The sequence below is a fragment of the Cydia amplana genome, chromosome 6 (genome assembly GCF_948474715.1).
Source record: "Cydia amplana chromosome 6, ilCydAmpl1.1, whole genome shotgun sequence".
NCBI classification, from domain to species: domain Eukaryota; kingdom Metazoa; phylum Arthropoda; class Insecta; order Lepidoptera; family Tortricidae; genus Cydia; species Cydia amplana.
Genome location: NC_086074.1, coordinates 9,197,040 through 9,222,897, shown reverse-complemented (window position 1 = coordinate 9,222,897; position 25,858 = coordinate 9,197,040). Strand labels below are relative to the sequence as shown.

Genomic DNA, 25,858 nt, shown 5'->3' with positions numbered 1-25,858 from the left:
TACATTACCATGTAAACTTCCACCGAAAATTGGTTTGAACGAGATCTAGTAAGTAGTTTTTTTTTTATACGTCATAAATCGCCTAAATACGGAACCCTTCATGGGCGAGTCCGACTCGCACTTGGCCGCTTTTTATTAACTACAGCTAGTACTTGTCTGTAGATGTAATGTGCGAGACGCATGATAACTAAATGATTCAAATATAATTCTGATGTCCTTGTACGTCCGAATTGGCCTATGTTAGGTAAATACGAAACAAATCTGTTATATCTACTTAATCTACTATGTTACTCTGTATTATATCTTCAAATTAAAAGTAAATAATAAGATAATCCTATCGGAAGTATCGATTAAGCAACTTAAAACGGACAATGAACACGTGGGACATGTATTCATATTCATTAAAATTAAGGACGTAAACACAAAGCGTATAAATTGATTCCGACGCGATGGATACGACCGAAAATACGTACAGTATTTCAAAAGCTCGAGTGCCTGGTAATCCAATTACCAATCACGCTTTTTCAATACTATATCTTTGCGTTTCCCGCACCTGGCGTAGCAAGTACATTCCGAATTCGCTGACGGGTGACTGGACCCTTATGAAAAAAGCGGCCAAGTGCGAGTCGGACTCGCCCATGAAGGGTTCCGTATTTAGGCGATTTATGACGTATAAAAAAAAAACTACTTACTAGATCTCGTTCAAACCAATTTTCGGTGGAAGTTTACATGGTAATGTACATCATATATTTTTTTTAGTTTTATCATTCTCTTATTTTAGAAGTTACAGGGGGGGGGGACACACATTTTACCACTTTGGAAGTGTCTCTCGCGCAAACTATTCAGTTTAGAAAAAAATGATATTAGAAACCTCAATATCATTTTTGAAGACCTATCCATAGATACCCCACACGTATGGGTTTGATGAAAAAAAAAAATTTTTGAGTTTCAGTTCGAAGTATGGGGAACCCCAAAAATTTATTGTTTTTTTTCTATTTTTGTGTGAAAATCTTAATGCGGTTCACAGAATACATCTACTTACCAAGTTTCAACAGTATAGTTTTTATAGTTTCGGAGAAAAGTGGCTGTGACATACGGACGGACAGACGGACAGACGGACAGACAGACAGACATGACGAATCTATAAGGGTTCCGTTTTTTGCCATTTGGCTACGGAACCCTAAAAAGGAATTGGACGGTAATAGCGATGATAATAGAATTCTAATGGGGAAAATAATAGGCTACATGACTAATTTTCATTTATGGTATCAATCGATCGGGTTTGTTTTTAGGATCAAATGTCTATACGGGACCCATTGCATTAAAGTAACACAAAAGTCAGAAATTGTAGTCAAAGGCCGACAGTCGTACTTCACTCGCGAAACGCCCTATACAAAATGGCAACGGAACGTGACGGCAACGGAACGTGACGTCAAGGTCTCTGGGAGCCCATCTTGTAGTATGGACAAAACAAGAAAATTGCGATTTTGTCGGTGATATTGCGTTTATGTATATAGTTGCTATAGAATATTTTTTTGGATGAAATGTAAGAAATCGAATGGTACCCTTACTTTTATCGTTTTTGGAAGTTAAAAAAAAACTTAAATCTTAAAAATTATTTTTATTTTTAATAAAACCTTAAAAATTATTTTTGTAATTTTTCAATATTTTATTTTAATATCCACATTATTGTGCTCGTTTGCTATCTATTTTACTAGATTTGGTTATAAAATTCAACATGTGTCATCATCCCTATTATTTGGTAATCTACAAGTGTGTAGACAGCTAACTTCATAATTACAATATCTCAGCTTGGCACTGAACTCTAGTCGGTGCGGATTTATGCTTATTTTTAACATAAACTGCTTACATTACATCATACGTAATTTTTAATCTAGCAGTAAATAATTAGGTATTCAATTTGTTTACTTTTTAATTAAGATATGATGTGACAGGATATGAAATATACCTACGTGAAGATATCCGGAAATCGCGAGAATGACCAGTTATAAATATACTTTATGGTCTGAGTTTCACGTTAGATTAAGATTTTGTCTAAAATTAGGCGTTCTAATTAGGAAGGAACATTATAAGTAGTTAAATATGTATATTAATGACCGCGAGAATTTCAAATTAGTCTTATTTTTTTGTAGCATAGCATGTTCAATTCCACAGCCAGCTGTATTATAATACTTTGAAGAATCTTTTTGTTCAATCTTACTCTATATAATATAGCGTGTTACTTATCGTGCAAAAACATCACATTGACGCATTTTTTCCTAGTTATCTACCTTTATTAGGTACTGTAAGTCTATGTAGCTATGTATGTAATCAAATTGCCTCAATAGGCTACATGACTAATTTTTTTTATGGTATCAATCGATCGGGTTTGTTTTTAGGATCAAATGTCTATATGGGACCCATTGCATTAAAGTAACACAAAAGCACAGAATAACTAATAGAAAGTCCGACAGTCGCACTTCACTCGCGAAACGCCCTATAAAAAACGGCCAGAGGCCGTGACGTCATCGCCCATCTTGTAGTATGGACAAAACAAGAAAATTGCGTTTTTGTCGGTAAAATATTGCGTTTATGTATATAGTTGCTATACAATATTTTTTTGGATGAAATGTAAGGAATCGAATGGTACCCTTACTTTTATCGTTTTTGGAAGTTAAAAAAAACTTAAATTTTGAAACTTTCAGGTCCTGTAATTTTGTAATTTTTCAATATTTTATTTTAATATCCACATTATTGTGATAAATTGCTTGTTTGCTATCTATTTTACTAGATTTTGTTATAAAATTCAACATGTGTCCCTCACCCCTATTCTCCTGCCGAAACCGGAAAAATATTTTGTAATTATATACTTACAATTCAATACGTACGTTGGCCGTGTCGAATTCCGATAAGACGTATGTAATGGTTTTTATGGATAATGTAATAGGAGGTTTGTTAAGCGTGGGTATTACGAGCGGCTTGATGTGTCCAATCTCCAATAAACAGCGCCATTGTGTTTGCTTGAAGATCGACCCTCTAACATAAAGTATGATATTATGGAAGTAAGACTCAATAAGACTGCACTAGAAATGTGCTTTTAACTCTACCTTTTATCAGGATTTATAAAAGATAGCAGATAAGTCCGATTAAAAAGACTAATTGCTCTGTTTAGGGCACAAAGAAGAGTGCGTAAGAATAACTCACTGCTAAACTATTAGTAAATATTTTAATTAGTTCCTCGTCATATTTTATGAATTAGGGCCAAGATCTTTAGACTGAGAATACGGTAATAATTTAATATTGGCGATGTGACAGACGGACGGACGGAGAGTCGCACCGTAAGGGTTCCTTTTTACCTTTTTGGGACGGGGCCCTAATATAAATAAATGTAGGGATGCCCCTACATGCATGCGCAGGGTCGCGTGTCGTATCACATTTCACTCCAAGTGCTTTGCTAGTAGATGCTCTTACTTCCTCTCGAAAAAGCCAGTTCTTTAATTCTAAAAATCTACTTCACAACTTTCAACTGCGCATGAGAAACAAAATGTACGAGAGTCTATTTATTCGTTAGGTCCTCTATACTGCATTTAATGAATCTGGTGACTGACCGCGCAAAAGTCTCTCAAAGGAGTAGATTAATCGATACTGTCCCATCGACGACGATCTCGACAATTTCTAGAATGTTAGCAATACAGCCTATGCCTATAAGAATACCAACCCCGACCCGGTATTGCGACACAAATTAACGGCACGTATTTAACCGGTCAACTTATTAATCGAATTTGGGGAGTTTAAAAAAATAGAAATGGCTACTAAAATTAATAGTTTGGCAACAAAAACGGAGCCTTAAAATATATCAATATGAGTTGTATTTTAATGCCGTTACAGCTTTTGATTATTTTTAGGCAGGTACCAAGTATTTATTTGGCAACTGAATTAATATATTGGAGACCATTTATGAAGCACATTTTAAAAAGAAAACGGCTATATATTAATTAAATAAAAAAATGAAGTTCTTTTCAAATATTTTGTTGGGTCATTACACGGTCAACCTAACACGCTCCTCCTCGCTTCGCTCGTCGTCGCACCTATCTGTTGGCTCTAGCAGAACACAGTGGTAACTATTGAACTTAATTATAGTAATTAAAAATTTAAAGATCTAATGGTATAATGGCCATTAGGCATTTCATGATTAGAAATTTCGACTATAAGTATACTGACCATTGCGTATTGGTAAATTAATTTGAGGTGTTTTGTGTAAAAAGTGACCAATATTCATTAAATTTAACTGCTTTCGTGTTAAAATACTACCTAGCTGAAACAATATGCTCAGTATGATTATAGTTGATTACTTAGGTGTGAACAACTAGATGACAACTAAATTTTATGATCGCTTTACAATATTAGTTGCCAATTTATTATTTTAGACGCCAACCTATCAAAGTTCTCTATAATTTTTTTTGGGTGGCTTGATTTTGCTGCCAGTTTTTTTAATAATATGATGCTTATATTTGAGGCTAATATATTTTTTTGGCGCTAAAATATTAATGCACAGCCAAATTATATTATTATATGCCCAATGAAAGTTCCTGTTTAATATTTTAGATGCCCGGTTAATAATAAGCCCAAATTAACTGTTCTACTAAAACAGCTATGTATGAAATGTTTCGGCGTTTTCGGGGCTGGTACCGTGCTAAAAATAATATTTACCTCTCAATAGGAGCTGATCAGACTAAGCGTCAAAAGTATCTCCGATTCTCTAATATATTAACAAAACATAAAGTGTCATAAAGAGATAAAGTGTCATTCAATAGAACTTGCGAACTATGTAAAGAAAAGTTACTAGTAAATTGGCATTCAGTGTCAATTTTTAACCGCCTTCAAAAAAAAGGAGGTTCTCAGTTTGACCCGTATGTATGTATGTATGTATATTTGTTCGCGATTATCTCGCGTTTGGCTGAACCGATTTTGATGCGGTTTTCAGAAAAGTGTTTCTTACATTCTGGAGAAGGTTTTAGTATACATAGATCTGAGCTGATGCTGAACCCTGGCTGTACCTAGTGGAACTCAGGTTTGGTGTAACATAGGCTCACGCTGTTTTGGTCATCCGACACGCCTTGATGAGCACTTGGGAGAGCAGTACCCAAGATAGAGCTGATGCTGAACCCTGGATGTACCTAGTGGAACTCAGGATGTACCTAGTGGAACTCAGGTTTGGTGCAACATAGGCCCACGCTATTTTGGTCATCCGTCACATCTTGATGAGCACTTGGGAGAGCAGTACCCAAGATAGAGCTGATGCTGAACCCCGGAAGTACCTAGTGGAACTCGGGATGTACCTAGTGGAACTCAGGTTTGGTGCAACATAGGCTCACGCTATTTTGGTCATCCGTCACATCTTGATTAGCACTTGGGAGAGCAGTACCCAAGATAGAGCTGATGCTGAACCTTGGCTGTACTTAGTGGAACTCGGGTTTGGTGCAACATAGGCCCACGCTATTTTGGCCATCCGTCACATCTTGACGAGCACTTCGGAGAGCAGTACCCAAGATAGAGCTGATGCTGAACCGTTGCTGTACCTAGTGGAACTCATGTTTGGTGCAACATAGGCACACTTTGTTTTGATTAACCGACTTGTCGTCGTGTGCCTAATGTTGCACAGTTGCACTAGGTGGGTCGATGAACTTTTTTCTAACTGCCTTTAAAAAAAGGACGTTCTCAGTTTTACCCGTATGTATGTATGTACGTATGTATGTGTGTATGTTTGTTCGTGATTATCTCGCGTTTGGCTGAACCGATTTTGATGCGGTTTTCAGAAAAGTATTTGTTACATTTTGGAGAGGGTTTTAGTGTATAGTACATGGATGGTTTGAAAAACCAATTGGACCCGGTAGGTGGCCATGCTATCGGTGTACTATACCAACAAAATTTATGTAGCTGAAACCGATTTACATAAAATAGTGGGAGTGGGAGTCGGACTCGGACTGGGACTGGGAATGGGAGTGGGAGTGGGAGCAATATACATACAAATCGTTTAGCACCAAAACGTCATATTATGTTGTATCGCAATTTTTTATCATCGAGTTAGGCCATCACCAACATTATTCTAGTAGGTAGTTACTAGCCCAAAACTAAATGGAGAGCCTAACAAACTAGTATTTTAGCCCAAAACCTAAAATAAATGAAGTACCTACCAATCACTAAAAAGTAAAAAATAAAATAAAATAAATAAAAAATAATTAAAAAATTAAAAATAAACAAAAATAAAACCAAAATAAAATAACTTAATATAATATCTTTTTTAAAAGAAGGGAACCGCCTTCAAAAAACCAACCCACTGAAAAGTACAAAATAATTTTTATATGGCACCCCTTTACGTGTCCAGTCCTTATCCCGTCGTAAACCAAATTTTTGCCAAAAAGTAATTAATACCTAATAATAAAAAAATTAATAATCATCCGGGTAATTACTTTGTTTTTGAAGGCGGTGCCAAACCAACAAAAACAGTCTTTACTACCAAACAGAAAAAAAATACGAGTACGTAGTACCTACAAGAACTAAATTAATGAGTAAACTAAGTATGTCTTTATGATGCAAGTAAGTGCAGCGTTCTTCATTGTCTAAAATATGGGTTCTCAAAAATTTTGGTTTGGCACCGACTTCAAAAACTTAGTAATTACCCGGATGATTATTAATTTTCTTATTATTAGGTATTAATTACTTTTTGGCAAAAATTTGCTTTACGACGGGATAAGGACTGGACACGTAAAGGGGTGCCATATAAAAATTATTTTGTACTTTTCAGTGGGTTGGTTTTTTGAAGGCGGTTCTCTTTTTTTAAAAAAGATATTATATTAAGTTATTTTATTTTGGTTTTATTTTTGTTTATTTTTATTTTTTTAATTATTTTTTAGTATGGCGGTTTGTTTTCATAGTTAGCAAGTTCTATTGAATGACACTTTATGTATCTATATGTAGAACAATAAGATAGTGGCAAATACATACTGTAGAGATATACTCTTATCTCTATTTGGAAAATTATTCCAGGGTGGCAGATACTTTGTGCGTTCTTTCAACCGCTGCTATTGACGCTGACTGTACATATCAACGACAGGCGGGACAAGCTGAAAGGAACTGATATAATTTATTAACCGCACTGATTTAGGTTTCGCCACTAATATCGTAATAGACCCTACATAACTATAAAGGGCTCTTCAGGGTTTGTGTAATTAATAATTATGCTTATGCTACGGGCAAATTGCTACGAATATAAATTAAACACAATGTACCATAAATTAAAACCTAAAATTCCCCACTCTTCTAGGTTCGTTAATTATTACATCGCAATTTAAACTAATGTCTGCGCCGTAATAAAGCTTTCAATTTAGGGGTAGTGGATAAATTAAATAGCAGTGGGCGTCCGTCGTTTTTAATATTTAGCATTTCAGCCTCATTTGTTAGGATTAACTCCGTGCATAAAGTGGTAAAAGGGCCCATCGGTTAAACCGTAAAGTGAAAAGACAATGACCAGTCGTAAGGGTTTTTATGCGGAGTCTTTGTGAACTGCTTTTATCGTTCATCTCTGTAAATTTTTCTTGGTTCCGTTTAGCAATATGTCCCGACCCTTGGGAATCTTTTTTCACGGAAATAAATCAGTATTATCCTATGTTTTCTGTTTACAAACAAAATAAAGTATTATACAGTGTGTAAGTCAAATACGGGCAATAAATTAAACCAGATATAGAATTTACCCGTCTTATCATTAATTAAGATGTTTTTTTAAGTTATACTTAATTATGACCCCGTGATTAATTTTTTCCACATGTACCGAGCAGCAATGTACTGTAAACATTAAGAAACAAGATGATAATGACATTACAAGATACGAGCTTTTCATAGTAACTGCCAACAAGCGTTGACAGTTACTTTAAAAAGCTCGTATCCCGTAACGTGTGTGGTGTATTACATTGCGGGCCGAATTATTTTGTATGGTTATAATTTTCAATGCATTTCTAAGTAAAATCTATCTCAATATACTTTTTAGGTCCTATGCTAACCACCGTTTAAATATTCGCCCGTATTGGATTTACACACTGTATGTATAAGAAATAGTTTTCAAGTAGGTAGGTAAGAATAAAAACTTTGTCATGTTAACATTTCCTCGGTAGTAACTAGTAGGTACCTACCTAAGTTAAACAAGGCCGAGTTTCAGTTGGCTACTATCTAGAAATGAATCTCAAGCATTGTCGTAAAGTTTTTACGAATGTATTCAAGGCTAGTGCCATCTAACCAAAGAAAAAACTGGGGTTTGTCAAGCCTCTTTCCAATATGTCTGTTAAAAGTAGTAGATATTTTACGCGTTCCTGAGAAAAAGGGTCTTGACAAACGGACGGACAGACAGCAACAAGTGAAACTAATATATGGATTCAGTTTATTGCTGAATCAGATATGGAACCCTATAAACTCACTCCACACTCAGCAAAGTTACTAAATAGTTGTGTATCACTGGATGCAGAGGTGTGCAGAGGGTCTACCGCGAAACCTACCTATCTTTCTCTTTTACTCCAGTGAAGGTGTAATTAGAGTGACAGATCAAGATGCTCGCAATTTGCGAACTTCGATTTCCGCGGTTATAGCTCAGGTATGCAGCAGAGCAGATAACTTTTCTTACTGTATAGATTTATTCCGTTATAAAAGCTAAATCCGTACAATTTCTAGCTGTGTTATAAAAGCAATCGTATGAGTTATTTATGAGAATGGTAATATTTATCCAGGATTTTATTTGCTATTGCACCGAACGACAAGCCATGCATTCGATGAATAAAATATACTAGATACTGTGTACGTAAGTCTCAGCATAAGCCTCGCCCATTTTATAGCTGTCGTTGTATATACTTACGTTCTTAGAAGTTCTAAATAGATTTGTAGTATTTTAGCGTGACTGAAAACTTGCAATCTCTTGTCTAGCCTACATACAAAGGTAGTATGGACTTTAAACTATAGTGTTAGTCCGCTTTGAAACCTATTTGCTCAAATCTAATAGATTTGCCTCTTGTCTGTGTATGATAAATATGATAATCCCAATTTATTGTCATTTTTCTTTTCTCTTTTTCGGGAAATACTTTTTTTACTCTATCCAGTACAACTGAAGTTTGAACCCACGATTTTTGTATACATACAAAAGTCTAAGTTGAGTTTCTGGTATAGAGAGCATGTTTGTCTGAGGAAAGCGAGGTGGAGCTTTGTTATGAAGACCGCGGAAGCAGTCGGCAAAGGCATGCAAAAGTGCTTTCTATATTATTTACGAGTCTCTGTTCTAGCGCATTCCGTGCTTGTTCTCATGAGTGCTACTGCAGGTGAGTATAATAGTGCTGTATTTAATTCCTAATGCTGCAAAGTTATTTAGGCCCAGTGCACAGTGCCATTAGTTTGCGACAGTTGCGACGCACGTGTAGCTAAATAAATTATGTATCCATTCTATGGCTTGAAGCTAAAGTAGAGTATTCGCGAAATTGAGATTTTTGGTGTTTATTGTTAATTTGTATTGACGTAATTTTTGTGCACTTCAGTTACCACTTTTTAACTGTATTTATAATAATTAACTTTAAAATTTTTACAAGCTCTAGATTCAATTTAAAATGAACCAATAGTAAAAACTATATTCTACACAATAAGCATAACGGCGTTGTTTTATCTCGAATATAGACCAAATAAATATTTTGTATTAAAATATGTTAGTAAGATTATTAAAAAAAAGACTAAGTCACATATTGTTTAAGATGGCTACAGTACTACCACAATGATTTACGTATTTTTAGTCCACAATATTTTCAATCCAGCAGTACTGATATGTTCATGTAAATTGTTAATATCTTAATCTTGTCATAGAGAAAAAAATACATAGAGTGCTCACTCCATACATCAGTTTTAGTACCAAAAAGACTATTAGCATCTAGCATCGAGTAGCGGAACTATCAGTACCGCTACTTGACAATAGATGTAGCACCGACCGGAAAGTCTTATGCTGTTGAGATAAGACTTTCCGGGCGGTGCTACATCTATTGTCAAGTAGCAGTACTGATAGTTCCGCTACTCGATGCTAGATGTAGACAATGAAATTAATAGTCTAAACTGATGTATGGAGTGAGCACTCTTGTCTTACTATATTTCTCTATGATCTTGTGTAATCTTGTTCTGAAGGCGTTAATCGGTCTAGGATACATCAGAAATACATCCATTAACAGTAACTGCCAGGCAAAAAATCAATAAATGTTATCATAAATCATATATTCTCAAACTTTGTACGATTATAAAAACAAGATCCAACACAATGTAATCTAAACTTTTAGAAAATAAATATTTTAATGAAATATTCGTTTATAAAAATACAGAAAAAAAACAATCCGCAAAATTATGATTTTTACATTTAAGCCTTTAGCTTACAGCCATGGATATACTTAGGTACCTACTTACTTACGTGCGCCCTGCGTAAAACATTAACAATGTTTTGTTTTAGTTTCTGTTTTGTCTCACTCGCACATGAGACATTTACTTATAAGTAAATAAAACATAATAATTAAAACATAGATTGCACTCCTCAAACGATGACGCTTTTGTTCAATAATTTTTAAAAATTATGATGTCAACAAATTAAGTAATCTTCAATGTACGCTATTACGTTGATCGTTGATATTTGTCATATTAACTGAAAGATGTTCCCTGCTAGTTCAAATACCTAATGCTTATGGTGTCCCGATTCAACTTTTTTCAGTGATTGACCCGATTAGCAGTACACCTTGTTGGGGACCTTTCCAGGTTAATGCTCCTCTACACGATGGGCCAGCGCCGGCCACTCCAAGGGACGCAGCCATGCGGTAGAATGAGATAGCAATATCACTTGCTCCCTCTAACGCATAAATGCGTCCCTTGGAGTGGCCGGCGTTAGCCCATCGTTAGGAGCCTTTAGTTTCCCGTACGTAGTGGCCAGTCAAGAGTCATTCCCATTCCTACATGGGCTCTACGAAAAATGTGTTCCGCCATTACACACGACATTAATAATTCCCTTGCGGATTATCTCATTCTTAATTCGTTCTCGCAGGGAACATCAACACAACTTATGTCTATAGCCTTTTGAGTATAGACTTTTCTTTAGAAACCTATACTTTGTGAGGTCCTAACAGTTTAATTAAAGACACCTCAAATAATAGGTAATAAATATAAACATTACCCCCTGTAATATTGATTGTTACCAACTAATAAAATATTATACGGACTCCATTACACATACATGAATGTAATACATGAATTTTACATGATAATATGAACAATAGTTTTTTATGATGTATACTAAATACGAGTAGGAGGATATTCATTTGAGTAAAATAGATATAAAATATATGATAAATATTGGCTGTTTATTACGTTTACGTATGTCCTATTTTTCTGTAACATTAATAACAATAACAGTAATTATAACAGTCATTTCTTTTTTAAGACAAAAGTTTGCAAGGCGAATGATTGCTAGGTATGTATATATGCTTAGCTAGTATAACCTAAATATTCATCTCGAAAAATGGGTTGATAAAGCCCCGTATGTACCTACAGGTGACCCAAAAATACGTTAGCAAAGATTTTTTCAAGAATATTTTTCTTACTTAAACGTCCTGTACAAGATGTCATTAAAAAAATTAAAACTACAATCATTTTATTAAAACAATACGTATTATCTTCAAAATATTTTCCTGAAGCTTTGATACACAAGACTTTGTTAAAATGATCAAACTATATTCCGTAGTGAAATATTTTGTCAGTCTGTATAAAGGTAATATTGTCACAATTTCAGTGTACAACTTTGACCCGTGGCATCGCTAAAGTCTCAAAATTAAAAGTTTCCAAGTTTTGACATCTTTTCCAAGGAAGGTTGCCAACGATTGGAATATTTCTAAAGAAGATGACAAAGTTTAGGATTAAATTACTCGTTAAAAGTTGCTTATAGGAAATTCAATAGATTTTGAGCATAGGAACTAAAATGTTTAGTTTAACTAAAATGTGAAAGCGTATGAAAATATATTTAAGTAACAAGTAAGTATTCGTATAATTATGATTTGTTAAAATAAATTGTGCATACATATTTTGGAATTATCTCACTATTTTTTTTTAAATTATAATTAAAATATTACGAAGCCTATTGCGGATTTCATCATTGGTTTGTTTTGGATGAAGCATGTTGCTGATTTAAAAAAAATATCACAATAATGTGGATATTAAAATAATATAATATGGAAATTATACAAAAATTTACGTAGGACCTGAAAGTTACTAAAAGAGACAAATTAATAAAATTTATTATTACATCTGTATGCATTATTTAGTGAAGCATAAAATGTAATGTAAAAGCGAAATAATTTCTAATAATAATAACATATTATTGTACTTTTATGCTCACATTGTAAAACCCTAACCTAAGACCCAAGTTAATAAACAAGATAACATATTAACCCGATGTCAAAATAAGTTTTCAAGGAAAAAAATATATATATAAGTTGTGTGATCGGATTAAGAGGACTTTTCAAGCTCTCGTGGCTCGATCGATCGAACTAGACGAACTTTTAAAATCCCATTACTCCGATAGTAGGACTGACAGGATTTGAGAAGTTCTTATAGTCCGATCAATCGAGCCAACAGGAAAAAAAAATATTCGTATTCCGATTGATCGGACTAGTCAATCGGACCATGCGACCTAAGGGGTATTTTTAACTGCTCGAGTGCTCGCGGCGACTGCAACTCGCGCGATCATTGCACGAGTTGCAGTCGCCGGGAGCACTCGAGCCTGAGGATGGACCCCCGAAGGGCCCAAAACATGTCGCCAATAGCGACTAAAAATTCAAGTGAGTGAAACCGTTGTCGTATAAACAGTTTTTTATATATAAGTAATCTGTATATTGTGCTTCGCTTATTGCTGTGCTTATTTAATAAAATTTTGACAGTTTATTTATTTTTCAAATGTATATCAACAACTAGCAGAAAATAACAGTATTGCGTGCTCAATTCAATAAGTACATTTTTATGTTTACTTCGTGACTTCATTTGAAACTGAATCGTTATGGCTCCTCTACACGATGGGCCAACGTCGGCCACTCCAAGGGACGCATTTATGCGTTAGAGGGAGCAAGTGATATTGCTATCTCATTCTACCGCATGGCATGCCGGCGTTGGCCCATCGTGTAGAGGAGCCATTAGACCTATAAATATGTAATAAACTCTAATAAATATCAACGTAATCACGATAATGTATCGTCGAGTTGTCTTGAAAGGAAAAAATAAATCTTATGCCTAATATGTTTGTGACTCTCCACTGTTAAACATATATTATGTATGAAGCTAAAGTGAGCATGCATGCTAGCTTTGAAACTCTTCAGTACCTAAGCAATTTGTAAATAATAAATAATAATATTAGAATTATACCAATACCTACAAATTAATGAACTTGCAAATGATTTTTGTGGATCTTGTGGATGTAGTCTTATTAAAAAGATGCTAACATTTAACTCATCATCATCTTCCCCGCGTTGTTCCGGCATTTTGTCACGGCTCATGGGAGCCTGGGGTCCGCTTGGCAACTAATCCCAGTAATTGGCGTGGGCACTAGTTTTTACGAAAGCGACTGCCATCTGACCTTCTAACCCAGAGCGTAAACTAGGCCCGTATTGGGATTAGTCCGGTTTCCTCACGATGTTTTCCTTCACCGAAAAGCGACTGGTAAATATCAAATGATATTTCGTACATAAGTTCCGAAAAACTCATTGGTACGAGCCGGGGTTCGAACCCGCGACCTCCGGATTGCAAGTCGCACGCTCTTACCGCTAGGCCATCAGCGCTTCCACACTATGCCAACACATAACATATAACATAACTAACATATAACTATGAGCGGAATATTAAAAATACGATAAAAAGTTTTTCTCCTTTATTACCTACACCAATCATATCTTGAAAGATCGGGGACGTCTTCAGTCTCATATTTTCTGAATGGTCTCGCATTATTAAAAGAGTCCAAATCGCTTTTATTTGCCATCTTGTTACTTGAAAGACGCCGAGATTTGTTAGCATTACCGCCATTATTTGATTTATGGCCATTATGGCATAGGCATTTCATTTATTGAAGTGAAAACTTCTTTAGCGGCGCTGGGCACTTTTTGAGGTGGGGAAAAAATGATAAACGCGAGACTGCGTAAGGCGATCACGTGACCGTAAGCCCCGTACTCATAATTTAAATGGCATTTAAATCAATAAAGAAAAACTCAATGTTGTTTGACATTTATGTTGCGGACTCCTTTTCAAGACTCTTTTACCTATGTTCAAATAATTTGACGTTGTCATGGCAGTATGTAAATAAACATGTCAATGAAAAAGTGTGATCTTATTTGAGAATGATAATAATATATAATAAATAAATAGAATACCTCCGCTAAACGATACGTACCGTGTTACCGGGCGTCGGTAACATAGTGAGGGGAGTTTTCACTTCTATCGTCACTCCCGGAGTGCAACCGTTGTTGCTTGTTTATCATTTCTATTGCCTAAACGTTGTTCAGTAAATTATGATAAAGTTATGTGGGGTAAGAGAAACTATGGGGCATACGGGACTTGCAGGGAAAATAAACAGAGAATATTAAAAACTAAATTCAATGATAACTTTCAAAATAAACCTAATGTTTAAATAGCATTATTTAGGTAACTTAAAAATACTTACGCAGAAAGACTTTGTTCATAATAATATGCTTTCCCTTACCCCAAGCAAAATAAAGTATGTTTCCCATACCCCACCTGACCTAATACAATTACAGAATTGATGACCAATTATCCTACAACAATTATGAAAGTTGCGTAGATACACATTCACATTTAGACAGACAAATAGTAGGACATAAAATTGTTCTGCTAGTTCTTTGTACTTGTCACTAGATACGTACGAGTATATATTGGATTTCTATCGCCATTATTAATAGGACACTCGGTATTAATGCTTATATGTACCGGGCATTGGCCTTTTTATGACTACATACTTATAAGTTAAGTAAATTAAACAAATAATTAGATTCATTATTACATTACCGTTCCATCTAAGTACCCATATCAATTAGGCAAGCAAATTTTTATTTGTGGGAACATAAAATAGATAAATACTAAGAGTTCATTCCCATATTGTAGAGGTGTTAATTTACTTGCAAATAGCGGCTGCTGTCTCGAGCGAGAAGCGGCAGTCGAAATTTGTAAATCTCATCTTGATTCGATTTTGATTTGATATTACTTACGTGATTTGATATTTCATCTAGCGTGAGGCGAGATGCATTTGATAGTACTGACAGTCGGACATCGAATCAAGATAAAATATTTTGAAGATCGAATGCTGCTCGACAATTGCTCGTTTTAGACCGTTACGGTTATCTTGGCACCAGTAGTTATTTAATCCCAGTTAAGGCGCGGTGTACGATGGGTCTACTGCAGTTATGTTTATGTAAATAATGTTAAATTGTGGGATGAAGTTAGACGTGTTACATTTATGGAAGGGTTAAACCCATGGTGGAGTCTGTAGATATAGATAAGGCGCCTATATCAAATTATGCTATTAACTACAGTCCCTTTATATGGTGTGTACATACGTGAAAGTAATTAATAAATTAAAGCCCTGGTAAGATGGGTCAAGTCCTTTAAACTTTAGAGAAACTGTGGGTGTTGCTCGGTTACTGTATAAGTGAGGTCACATTGTAGACTCGATAATGCTCGAGGAGATTAAATAGGCTTTTATATAAATATAATAGAATTAAGTTGCTAAATATAATATACTAGGTCTCCATTTTCTAGTATCGGAAATAAAATGTCTTTAAACGGTGTTATTAATAGTGAATCCTAATAAATATATGTATACATGTATATACTCGTATAATCGGCCGTAAAAAATACTCGTCGTGTTCCGGTATTTCTAATGTCTAATGAAATTTAACTATTGTATATACAACATTTAAATTTGATACTCTGGTAATTAATGAAAAAGGCATAAGGTAAGTCATATTCTTAGGAAGTAGATAACGACGAGTAGGTAGAATTTATAGAGCTAGAACTAGCGACATTTTTAATTCTGCTCTATTCTATCACGCGCCATAAATATTCTTGCTACCACATATTTCGTCCCTAAAATATGACTGTAAGAAAACAAAGCCCTTGTATTTTGTAGACCGTGTCGTCGATATACTTATGACAAAATTTGTCATATTTATGCGTACACGGGGAAAAGAGTGAGTCATATAATGTATTTACCGTGGTATCAAAAGAAGCTCTTAAAGTAAGTAGCACCGCTACGCATTCCCCGTAGTTTTAGTTTGCCATTCTAAGGCAAAGGGACACTAAGAAGAGAATATGTTTGTTTAATGTAATCAGTAAAGTAAGCTGGATAATGTAATCAGTCATTCGGATTATTCATATCATTACTGTGGCGATTTTTATTTAAACATGCTTTGACCAAGTTAAAAAAATACAAAAACTAAGTAGGTATAAATCCACTCATCGAATGGGCATCATCGCCCGTGTCACTTTTGGTGCATTTATTACATTTAAAAAATAATTTCAATTTCGCTGCCAGGCGAATGAGAAAAAAAAAATACAGGGAAATAATATAAACTACAAGGGAATGCCCATATGAATAGAAAACTTTTTTGTTCATTATGATTAGAGCATTTCTTTTCAAAAATGCTACTTTTCTTATGTTATTTCTTAGAATCATGAGCTCTTTTGCTCCCAACTGGGGAAAAAATTACCCTAAAATCCAATTCCTACATTTTCTGAAATTGACTCTAGTAAAATATCCCTGTAATGCAACAAATAATACGAAAATGTTTATTCGCATATCTATTATCGCTTATTCAATTATTGAACATTTAGCGAATGCCAAACGTTAGGTAAGTAGATGTACATAAGTATTAGATTATATTTAGTGCTCCGAGACTAATGCGTAAGCCCCCTTATCCCCGTCTTATTACTCGTAATTTAACATTACTGTTGTTACCGAGCAAAATGTATTCTTAGCTTCATTTAAATAACGGTATCAATATCAACTCTCAATTCCGTTTGAAGGAAATTAAATAAATTGTATCTCAAGTTACCAAGATTTACATGGCACTGTAAAATTGAAACATTTAATTTGTATAAATTTATTTAAATGTAGGTATCTTGTTAGGCGCCAGTTATAATTGACTTGGAAACCGAGCAACATTTTTGAGTAAACATAAACGGGAACAAGTTATTTACCTAACCTTTTTTGTTTGACAGAAAACACAAATTAACTTGTTGACTGAGACAGGTACCCTACGTTTTGACGCTTTAAATACCAACATTTGCAAAGATACAATTTAATTTTAAGAGCTTTTGGTTATATACCTGATTATAATTAGGTACGCTTAGTGAAACATGGGTTATGAAAAGGGATTAAAAGTCCCTTTCCCTTCATAATCTTGCACATAATTTGAGTAAAACAGAGCCGCTTTAAATATTCCATAAAGGCGTATTTGGTGCTGCCAACTTCAGGTGGGGAATCGTGTCTACGTTGAAATTTAAGCAAAATGACTATCAAACACGGTTCTGAACTTATAAAAGTAATTTTGATCCTACCCAAAGAATACTAAATAATTCAGCCTCGTACTAAGTTCTGTCTCGATACATTATGCAGTAGAATTTAAAACATGCCGAAATCGTATTTTCCTAAATACCTGTTGTAGGCGATCTTTACGTTTTGGTAATTTTACTAAATACTTCGTCAATTCTAGGATTACCCGTAACATAACATACTAAACTGTCGAATATGATATTTGGATATTATGGTGTCGACAATAAACATTATGCAGTGGTTGTATAGGTTAATATATACCTAGTAATTGTGCCATTCTGCGGGCTCAGCACGGTTCCATTTTTATCCACTATCACTAAGCCCGTCACTTTCGCACTTACATACTTGTTAGAACGTGACAGGCATGGTGATAAATGATAAAAATGCGACCGTGCTACTAGGGCTGGACAAGTATACAATGCTGAATCCAGGTAGGCAAAGTAAAAATATGTTAACTATTTATCGTTGATTATTTGGTTATACGAGTGCACCTTCTATTCTTAGTCAAACTAGGCAATGCCTAGGTGATTGTATATGTAGAATGACGACGAGGACACTTCTTGCAAACTTACGCCGTATTTAACACATCAAATTATAAATCACAGCTTGCCTGAATGTTATAAACATTCTATAAAAGAATAAGGTATTCTATATGTACTTATAGGTATAGAATATTGGACTAGACTGCCGAAAACAGATGTGCTGCTAAAAAAATTCGATTCGACGGTCGTACAGTATTGTATTTGTCTTTGTTGTCTGAAAAGGTGAACAGAGACTTGAGGCAACTGTGCAAATTGGAGGAATTGTTTGTAATCGGATAACAATTACGTCGTTAGCTTTTGGTAAGTCGCTGTAAGATGTGGCGCTGGCCTTCTGGGCTGTTGTACTCTTCGCAAACCGACTGCATGCGAGTATTTATTTGCTTGGTACGAACCGGTAAAAATGTAGTCTCAGGTTACGAATATATGACACGGATACTGAGGTCATTGTTATAATAGTTACAGGCGTCGAACGCTCGCTAGCGCTCGGTGGCAATACAAGGCCTAGTTCTCTGTGTGTATGAGACAAGCACACGTGATCAGAATACATTAGAGCCTCGTCCGACGGCTACTTTTTGATCTAGCATGACGGGCGAGCGGCTCAAGGCGAGTTCTTCTTTCACTTTGTAAACCGATAATGCTATGAAGTGCTCTCAAAACTTAGTAATCCATTTCTAATTAAGAATGGTGGAGTGGTATCCATTTAAGTTACTTTTACCCTACTTTCAATTTGATACCGCCTCTCAGAAATTGTATTAATCGTGTTACGTAGGTTAGGCGAAACTTAATATTTGATATAGGTACCTACCTTATTAATTGTTGTCAAATCATTTATTCGTCTCGATAATTTAATGAACGCCAAAGTAAAAATGTATCGTACATACATTTATTAAGTTTCGATTGGCGTTTTCTATCAAAGATTGTCATCTTGGCTAGGTCCTCTGTGGTGAGGAGTTCACAGAACACTCTATGCGACAGTTCACAAAGAAAATAAAACACTTTTTGCTTTTATACGAATTTGTTGACGCGATGTCGCAGATTTGTACCGTGTCAAGATATTGACAACTTCCATTTTATTTGAAATTCGAGTTCGGGAAGCCATTTTTGCTCATTAACATAACAACAACAAAAGAACGACAAAACGGTATAAGTAAAAAAACTTAGGCTCTTTTGTGGGTAATGACGTTTTCAGATAGATGTTCCATTGTTTGAAATATGTAATATGACGTAAGGCTACTTAGTACGTTGTTGATTAATGTTGTCCGAGTGGACACCTTGAATGTTCATGATAATTAATGTAGTAATTATCATGGAGATTCAACAAGAATTCAGTCAGCTACAGAGATAAGTGACCCCCTGCATAGAAGTTTGGATACATAGGTGCTAAGCGTATAGTCAGGGTTGGGCAGTATTTCAATTACATGTATTTGAAATACGTATTTGAAATACAAATTAGTATTTTGTATTTGTATTTCAAATACTACCTCAAAAGTATTTTGTATTTGGTATTTCAAATACTGCACTCACATGTATTTAGTATTTTGTATTTCAAATACTTCAAGCTTCAAAATACATTTCTATAAATACATTTTATTAAATTCTATAATCCTAAAATGTCTAATCTCTCGCACAAGCTGTGAGCCGACCGCGAACCTCCGATCCAGCCGAGATACAATTTTCATTGGCTGGATACTGGATCTATATTAGGTCAACTTCTGTGTGGAACTTTTCGTTTAAATCTAGGGGATAGGGTCATTGCAGTAGTTTCCGTCCATGCACTAGTTTTCGACGACTTGACGGATTATCAAATATATATTTCATTTTTAATTTACTACTTTTTGCGAAATCTTCATCTTCCTCGCGTTGTCCCGGCATTTTGCCACGGCTCATGGGAGCCTGGGGTCCGCTTGGAAACTAATCCCAGTAATTGGCGTTAGCACTAGTTTTTACGACAGCGACTGCCATCTGACCTTCCAACCCAGAGGGTAAACTAGGGCCGTAATTGGAATTAGTCCGGTTTCCTCACGATGTTTTCCTTCACCGAAAAGCGACTGGTAAATATCAAATAATATTTCGTACATAGTTCCGAAAAACTCATTGGTTCGAGCCGGGGTTCGAACTCGCGACCTCCGGATTGCAAGTCGCCCGCTCTTACCGCTAAGCCACCAGCGCTTCCTTTTTGCGAAATATCATTGTTATATGTAGACAGATATACCTATTGCTTAGACGCCTTAGACATAAGGATTGAAATCAGTCCAAATTTGTGCAGGAATGTAGGTATATATTCAAATTTCGTCAAGTGGACGTAAACTAGAGCTGGACGAAAACTAGCGCAATGACCCTATAAGTTTATATGAAAGGATTTTCGTTAACGTTAAAACTAAATGCTAAACAAAAAAATAAATAAAGGTATATTTTGTAATTGAAATACATAATTTTAAACACTGTAATTTGTATTTTGTATTTCAAATACCCGTCACCAAAGTAGATATGAGCGCCGATGGGCATATAGCCGGCGGCGGCGCGCCGGTCAAAATTGGTCGGCGGCGGCGGCGAATCGGCGGCGTGACCTTGAAACACCTTCGATTAATGAAAACAGAATCCAAACCAAAATTTTACCGAAAAAACATGTTTTTGCTGTAAGAAATTGATGAAATAAATGCATTCTTTATTTTCAAGGATAATTTATTGAATAATGGTACGAAAAAAATTGATATCGTATAAACTGTGGATAAGCGGTATCGCGCGGCATCAGAGGCGGTCTTAATCTTGGCGAGGCTCTGTCCGGAAGATCTTAGCGAGGCCCTTATCTTTTGTGCTAAGTTAAAAATTGCGGATTGACTGTATCAGAGAAACGTCTTGTCGACAGTCCAAAGAAAATCGAGCTCCGTCATTAACCAATATCGACCCAACAAAACCGATTTATGTCAAAAAGTGAGGTCCAACGCCGAGCTCCATGTGCCGAACACCAAAGACTTGATTTCGACGCCTCCCAATGCGAGGCCAGAGGATGAGCTGCAGGTAAGTATACAGCTAAGAATCGAACGCCAAGTGTAAGCTTGGCTAACGGCCGAACGCCCGGAGCTCCGATTGCGGCGCGCTTCTGTGCGAGGCCGAGCTGCAAGAGAGCAGAGCGAGGGTGAAGGCCGATAAAGACTGAAGCCATAGTGTTAAAGATCTGGAGCTTTCCTGCAGGCGCATCCGTGCGACGCCAAAGGGCGAGCTGCAATGGAGCTAAGATCGGATAAGGACCAATGCTCAAGCGTTTTAAAACAGGCCGAAAGTTGAACTCCAAACAGGGCCAAAAACTTGCAGGTTCAGATAGCGGCTTAATTCCATGCGAGCGATGCAAGGCCAAAGATTGAGCTGCGAGAGAGCAAAGCTTGAAATTTGAACAGTGACCAAGTTTAATTGAGACCCGATTCCGCGCCCTTCCGTGCGAAGCCAACGGCCGGACGTTTGAACGTGGAAACGCTTAATATCTCAAAATTAACCCCATTTTATACCTTTTAAAGATGGTAATGCTTGCAATGGTTAAAGTAGCGGTAAATGACGAATGGTTAGCTGGCAAAATTAGTTATGCATTGGATCGGTAATCCAAAGATGTGGGTTCGTGTCTCACGTTAGCCAGAGTTGATCACAGTTAATTTTTTCATCATGATTGACATATATCTAGTGTATATATATATAACCTATAAATTGTAATGTGGAACGTTCCACAATAAAAATGGAAGGAAATCAGTATATCTATTACAAGCATATTGATGTTAAAATTGATATTAAATAATTTCGTTTCTCCAAGACTAGTAGCGCGGTTACTAGATAGATAAGTTTGCATTTGCCTTCGATATTTTTGAATTATACGGGCCTAAAATACCTTTTGAATGCCTATAAACTATTCGAAGTGGCGCCGTTAATGATCTAAACTCGATTAAAAATATATTATCTGATTCTGAAAGTAGTAGTAACTACCAAGGTCACGCCGATGCCACGCCGATAGCGCAGCGTCGGCGGCGGCGGCGCGAAAATTTTGTCGGCGGCGGCGGCGCGCCGGCGCGGCGCTCATATCTACACCAAAGTAGTTCGTATTTTGTATTTCAAATACTTTTAAAAATGTATTTTGTAATTTGTATTTCAAATACGTGGAAGCCAGTATTTTGCCCAACCCTGCGTATAGTATTGCTGACTGTACATGTAAGAAGGGCTTTAGCTAAATCTTTTTACCTATATGAACATATACATCATCTACAATCCAGACAAATTATTTATAGGTACAACTTTATTGTATAGTACGGGTTGATATGGTAGTATGGTGAGAATGGCCACTAAAAGATGGAATGGCGCGTGACGAAATAATTACTGGGCTCTTTAGTAGCAATAAAGCGTGCTCGTAAGAAACGAATATCGTGTAGATAGATACCAATTAGTGGAGATGCTGTATTTACAAGGGAACATTTTGTTTTTAAGGCTACAAACTGGCTATATAATGTTTATAGAATTATTATTGACGCCCCACGTTATATTTATATAACGGAGAAAATCTTCTGCGTAAGCCGATTCTGCAAGTTTGTACACAAATAAAATAAGTTATCTGAGGATTCACACGCCCCAAGGTCTATGTATCTGTTTGCACGGAGTGCCTGGTGTGTGCTTTAAGAGTGGTTTTAGGTCGGCAACTTAGATCGTTTTGTTTATTGTCGGATATAAGTGGTTACCTACATAATTTCGTTAGGTGCCAAGTCACAAGAGCTAAGTAAATTGTTTGAATACCGCACAGAATCAATTAGTGAAATATTCGTTTATGAGTTATGACAATGTCAACAAAGTCAACGAAAGTGTTTCTATGCCATTATTTAACGTATTGAGGAGAAGTTCTTAGGTTGGCCGATACGTTATGTTATGTACCGTTGTACCCATTAAATTAAATTTAAAATTAATATCAATTTCAAAGCTTAGTTCTGGTAAATATATAAAAGACTCATCATATTATACGTTATCGAAATAATATGAATCTGTTATCAACTAAGCTTATTAGTTTATGAAACGAATGAGATTGGATAAGATAAGCAACCCAAGTAATAATAATATGCTGCAAATGGTGAGGAACGTTATGTTGTTGTTTTTAGGGCTCCGTACCTCAAAAGAAAAAAAAACGGAGGCCCTATAGGATCGCTTTGTTGTCCGTCCGTCTGTCTGTCTGTAAGAGCCTTTATCTAGGAAACGCGTGCTCCTATCGAGTTTAAATTAAAACCATATAAATATGTACTCAAGTCTACAGTCCCTTGAAGCTGTGAAAAAAACAATGTTTACGCTAAAAAAGATAGTATAAAGAGAGTCGTTGTTATGTTCAGTTTATGCTCCAAAAATATTTCGGCACTCTTAAGAGAATCAAAATCTATAAGGTACATCCTGTTGACCTAGAATTATGAATTTTTGCAAGTAATATCGTTTTAGACTAGAGGTACGAGGAAGAATCTGAAAACTGTAATTTTGTAAAGAAAAAATAGTTTTGTACGGAACCCTCGTTCCGTACAAAAAATCGTTCCTCTAGTCTAGTTTCTAGTTTAAATAATACCCATAGGTTGTTCAAAGTTAATTTCAGTTATTGGCAAGCCCACTACAGTAACATCAAGAAGCTTTATACAATATCAATATGTAATTCTCCGGCTACAGAATGACCGGCATTTACTGTTTCAAGTGACTTGCAACATACTACATACCTACTCGAATCTCTTTGTGTAGTTGTACAATGTTCTCACTTCAAATGCAGGCTGCACTTCAGTGCACTAACAATTTAATCAAAAACTAGAGACGCTTCTTAGCGTTAAATTAAATGTACTGTCTCGTTTCAGTTAAAATAAAGTGGTAGTATGACCTAAACGTACGAAAATTGTGACAGATGAAAACGAAATGGCAACAAATTGTAACAGCTTTTGATGAATTTAATGGCTTGGGGCACAATAGGAAGTTGATTATACGTCGTTTTTTTTAGCATTAGAAATTTGGTAAACAATCTTGATGTGTCTTTTAATTGAAAAACACATTTTAAAAATAAGTTACGGTAAATATGTAACAATTATGAATCTAATACGATCTTTTATAGTCTTCTGCTTTCATAAGTAATAGATATTATTTTTTAAAAGTGTTTACAATTAAAAGACATGTCAAAATCACTTATCTTCTTTCAAGTTCTTTCTAATGCTAAAAAAATAAAAACCGGCCAAGTGCGAGTCGGACTCGCGCACGGAGGGTTCCGCACCATCAACAAAAAATAGAGCAAAACAAGCAAAAAAACGGTCACCCATCCAAGTACTGACCCCGCCCGACGTTGCTTAACTTCGGTCAAAAATCACGTTTGTTGTATGGGAGCCCCACTTAAATCTTTATTTTATTCTGTTTTTAGTATTTGTTGTTATAGCGGCAACAGAAATACATCATCTGTGAAAATTTTAACTGTCTAGCTATCACCGTTCGTGAGATACAGCCTGGTGACAGACGGACGGACGGACGGACGGACAGCGGAGTCTTAGTAATAGGGTCCCGTTTTTAACCTTTGGGTACGGAACCCTAAAAAACGATATAATAAAGGTTAAAAATTAATTCAAAAAGTAATAATTAAAAGAGGCAGAATGGGCTATGAAATGTTAATATTATTTTAAAGGAGTCAGCTCTTTATTAACTTCTCTTACATAAGACTAGAACTCAATGAACTTTCTGCAATTATTTATTATTTAGCTCCACATTTGTCGTGAACCGCCTCTAGGCCCTTTTCATTTATTAATTCTACACTAGCAAATAATAATGAAAAAAGTACGAATCTTTTGAAAATGTAGTTGGTTTTAATTTAAATTACTATAACCGCGGGGCAAGTTAGTTTACATTACAACTTCTTGTTCACAGTCGAGTACTAAGCTCTAATGAGGGTGGTCAAGCAATTATTTTACTACCTACTACTGTAGATTACTATACTTAGCCTGTTTTTTTTTACTATAAAATACTGCCTATAGGACATTATTATTATGGACCGGTCATTTGTTCCTTAGAAAACGTACGGCGCAAAATTAAAGGAATATTAAATTTTCAATATAAAACAGTGAGACACAGTGGACTTTGAATAATAAAAATAATGTAAATCATTAAACCTATTATTGGGGCGTATACCCATTTGTTTCCGCGAGGAGGGCAAAGTTAGGAAAAAAAATCTGATTTGTCCCCGCCCAGGAATTAGAATATCATGAAAGTTTTTTATTTCAATTATTAAATACCTACTCGTTAGGTACATACGTGCGTTATCTATAATATTAGTCGAAAACGAACATGAATACACAACAATTTGCCGTTTTCCGAGCAACTACATACTTAGATAAATAGATAATATCTTTATTTACACCCACATCAGACCTATGTACATGGTATTGATATCCAACAATTTAATTTATACCAATGCTTAAATTGGCAGTTCTTTAGCTACTTAGAGACAGAATTTCATGGTTGAAGGTTAGCAATCCCATCTGCAATGCATCAGTATGAAGTATGAAGATCTGTGTTGAAGATATACTTTTTACAGGAGCGTACCTAATAATTTCAGCATAATAAGAAGTTTTCCGTCTGCACATAATGATTTTAGGCTTTGATTGCTTGAACTTGCTTGTACTACTTT

At 35.6% G+C, this 25,858-nt stretch overlaps 1 protein-coding gene and 1 long non-coding RNA gene across 2 annotated transcripts in view; both read left to right on the top strand.

Moving 5' to 3' along the window:
- The window catches only part of LOC134648860 (uncharacterized), a 362,135-nt gene that overhangs the window by 68,995 nt on the left and 267,282 nt on the right, over positions 1-25,858 (top strand). Inside the window, exon 2 of the long non-coding RNA XR_010096930.1 lies at positions 659-945. This is a non-coding gene — a long non-coding RNA (uncharacterized LOC134648860). The remainder of the gene's footprint in view (positions 1-658; positions 946-25,858) is intronic.
- LOC134648839 (G-protein coupled receptor dmsr-1-like) overlaps positions 1-25,858 on the top strand; it is a 52,495-nt gene that overhangs the window by 4,932 nt on the left and 21,705 nt on the right. The gene's annotated exons all lie outside the window — the stretch shown is intronic.